Genomic DNA, 4016 nt, shown 5'->3' on the forward strand with positions numbered 1-4016 from the left:
TGGAAACAGAATTAACTTTCAGAGAAGCAACATCATTGGCACATAAATGTAACAAAGAAACAAAATATAATAAACAGGTATAGATTATTTGCATTGAAAATCAGACTGTCATGTCCAAAATCAGATTGATTATGGCATGTTTAAAATCAGACCATCATCATATTTACTTGCATGCATAGCAGCATCAAAATCAAAATGTCGTTTGGTTAATGTTTGTTCAATGCTATGAAATTTAGATAGTCTAAAGGACTAAAAGAAAGTATATTAAGCAGAGCTGCAAAAGTTAAAAAAAATTAACAAGTAGAATCTGTTCAAGAGATTTTTCAGGGAGTTGCTCATGTTTTATATTTGCAAAAACTGAACATTGCTATAAACACTATACATGGAAGAGTATTAGTGTGAGGTCTTCAATAGTTGCAGTGTGAAGTTGTTGATGTTTTGTAGACTGTGAATTGAAAAACCTGCAATATTAAGGAGTGTTAGGAAAGAATGTAGGTCAGATAAGTTTGTGCACTTAAAATGAAAAGAAAGTGATTTGAAAATAGAATGAAGTAAGAGGAGGATGATAGTAATACTAATATTTGCAGAGAGATAGAATACGTTGAAAAATAAACAGTGTTAAATGTTTAAGGTAGCTAAATGTATAACAGAAACTACATACAGAGATATGAACAAAATTGTCTTATGAAAGACGAGGCAAAATTGTAGTCTTTCTACTTCACTGATGATCAGGTGTGTTTTTCAATAGTGGTGACCTGCATATTTATGATTAACATGCAAGGGTATTATGATTTTGTCAAATTGAAAACAATAAATTTGGAATGTTTTTGTGCAAAACATAAAAGAATTGAAAGCGAAATGCATTTGCAACTATACTCCAGGCATTGTCAAATTCATAACATGCAATAGCCAATTGTGATTGCATGCTTTGAAGGCAATTGTATGTGCTTATCCTTGAAAAGATAGGTTCATAATGTCTAGCGGTTGGATTTGTATCATGGAAAAGAATTGATATCATAGGATGACATGCATCTCTATTGAAATGCAAATATGTTTTTTTGCATGTTAGAGACCAAATGCATATGGGTATATTTAACCAATGTGCTAACCATTTTACACAAAATGTGTCACCCCAAAGTCCAACTTCACCATTGGCATTGATTTCTGTTGTTGAAAGCCTCATTCTACGTAGATATGTATTTATATCATGTATATTATGCAAATCATAAAGTATTGTTGGATGTAATTCATGCTCAAAAGAGCTCAAAGCTTCAGGACAACCACTGTGAAGACAATGTAAGAAATGATCGACCAGACCATTACGTAGTTCATTAGGTGTATATTTACAATGGAGAAAAACATGGACTGTGTCAAATAAGCAATCACCAACTGTGTAGTTGAATGAGTCAATTCGGAAACAATTTACCTTGTCTAGAGCCTCATCAATTGATATCATAAGTGGTTGATCATGTGATTTGTATGTTTCTACTATAATCGGGTTTTTTGATGTATTTTGTTTCTTTAGACTAGTGTTCATAAGCATTTTACTAGATTACTGACCTATACTAAGAAGATTTGTATCTATAGTGGTGCCAACTTAGAAATATCGAATATAGACAAAGAAGAATGCAGTTATGTTTGAAGAACTGAACAAAGAGCACCTTAAAGAATCGAATACTAACCTTGAGCAGTAAGCATGTCAAGGCTACGAGATTGTCTTGTGGAAAAGATAGCCTGCAAGACAAAACCACAACCACATTGACAATCCATAAGATAATATGTGCCTTTTCTTTAAAAATCAGACCTTTACAAAACATAAGGAAAAGTGTTTCTAAAAAGCATTTATTTGCCAAACTTTGAGTTATGTAGCTTTTAAAATTAAAAGGAATTGCAAGAATGGTGGATTATGCACATACCTTGACTATTGGCAATTGGACTACAAATATTTGTATATGAAATCCTGCAATAATTAAATGTTATACATATTAGACTTAAGAGTCCATTTTCATGTGCTTGTTCCAAGAAAAGTGGGGGTAGAGATAATGAGACAAATAGTTATAAATTAAGTTAATTTTAATTAATTTTGATTGTTAATTGTAACTTCATACAAAGACATAAAAATGAAAATTGATTTATAATTTTATCATTTATTTATTTCAATTTATATATACTTAATAGTAATCAGTAATATTATTAAATTTATATATAGTTTTTGTTGTTTATGTTAATTATTTTTTAATTATTAATTATAATTTTTTAAAAAGATATAAATAATTGTAATAAATTTTAGATTTCAATATAAATTAAATGAAGCCTTTTTCTAAGATAAAAAATCAATTCATATAATAAAATGTTTTCTGCATGTTCTATTAATATAATTCATAGTAATCTAGAAAGGAATTCTACCTGTTCCAAACTCAACTAAAACTTCTAATAATATTGAACAGATATTTGTTTAAAAAAATCAATTTAGAATATTTTGAAAGATAAGATATGCATGATTTTTTATTTTTAAAATATTTTTTATTTCTTAAAATATAATATCTTGATTTTTTTTTTTAAAATCAATTTAGAAACTTTCAAGGTTTTATTGTGTAAGTTTTAGAAATAATCTACTTCATGTAAAAGTTTTTATTTCTTAAAATATAATATCTTGAATATTTTCTAATATCAGTTTAAAAACTTTCAAGATTTTTATCTTGTATAAGTTTTAGAAATAATTATAATAATAAATCTAAGATTTTTGTTTTGTGTAAACTTTAAATAATCATTCTGATTTCCACTCCAATTTTATCTGTATACAAATATTAGCAGTGTTATTTGAAAATTGTTGCTAGAAGAGAAAATGGATATAATACCTTTGTTTCAGATATATGTTTCAAAAATGGGAGCTTGTGGAAATAATCTCAAATTTTCAATAACTACATTCTTATGGTGAGGTGAAACGGTAAGAAAACTCTCGAGCGGATTCATGTTCACACAGGTCACTATTTTTCAGTTGTAGTCTAGATATGCTAAGGTAATTTTTTTCCTCAGTAAGCATCTTGTGAATGATATCATGTTTGAGGCCAATTTGAAGAATTTAGTATTTCTTCTCAAGCCTAGAAACCGAAGCTTTTGAAACATAGTCTTGGCTTCGAAAATGTAGTGATTTTTTTAATTACCCACATTCAGAGAACATGTAAAAAACTGTCATACGTGGGCAGAAGTTAAAAATTTCTATTTCCAAATAAGAATAAATTTACAAAGTGCCTTTGCTAGTGAAATTTTCAGAAAGATTTGTAACAGTAAAAACAAGGGTTTTAACCAAAATCTCTATTTCCAAATAAGAACAAATTTACAAACGGCCTTTGCTAGAGAAATTTTCAAAAAGACTTGTAACAGTTAAAACAAAGAATGGGTAACTCAAGAGTATTATTGTGTATATAATTTTCCTATTCTATTTACCCGTTATGCCTCTAAACACATTCAGAAAACCAAAAAGAAATTTAAAAATCTTTGCATTGAAAAGACCTACAAAATTTTCAAATAGCTTCAGGCAACTAAAATCTCACTTACGTCATTGACTGTCTTTGCTGGAGAAATTTTCAGAAAGACTTTTAACCAAAAAAAATGAAATATTTTAATGGTAGCTTTGTGCAACTAATAATTACTGACAAACCATACCTGGATTTATGCCCTCTTCTTATGAAACTTTTAGCAAACAAAATGTTTTGCCTCCTTAAATCTTCCACCCATCAAATGACAAAGCAATGCTTCAATGTAAATGAAAAACCAAAAAAAAAAAACCTCTTAATCATCTATACCCTCAAGAATAAACAGCTAAAGAACAAAGTGCCTATTAGGCATCTTTGAATCCTTTTTTGCTTTTAGAATCTTAAATGAACCATTCATCATTAAATATTTTCAAATACACCCAAATAACAACAACAAGAACAAGCCCAGACATTTATATAGGGCAATAAATTAACAGAGATTACATTCGACCAGCATATACATTAAAAGATGTGTAGCTG

At 28.6% G+C, this 4016-nt stretch overlaps 1 long non-coding RNA gene across 1 annotated transcript; it reads right to left on the bottom strand.

Moving 5' to 3' along the window:
• Positions 1-242: 242 nt before the first annotated feature.
• Positions 243-3762, bottom strand: LOC131857405 (uncharacterized). Its single transcript, XR_009358724.1, has 3 exons — positions 3667-3762; positions 1683-1960; positions 243-461 (listed from the first exon to the last, which is right to left on the bottom strand). It is a non-coding gene; the product is annotated as an uncharacterized LOC131857405 (long non-coding RNA).
• Between the last annotated feature and the right edge of the window lie 254 nt (positions 3763-4016).

This window comes from Cryptomeria japonica, chromosome 8, assembly GCF_030272615.1.
Source record: "Cryptomeria japonica chromosome 8, Sugi_1.0, whole genome shotgun sequence".
NCBI classification, from domain to species: Eukaryota; Viridiplantae; Streptophyta; class Pinopsida; order Cupressales; family Cupressaceae; genus Cryptomeria; species Cryptomeria japonica.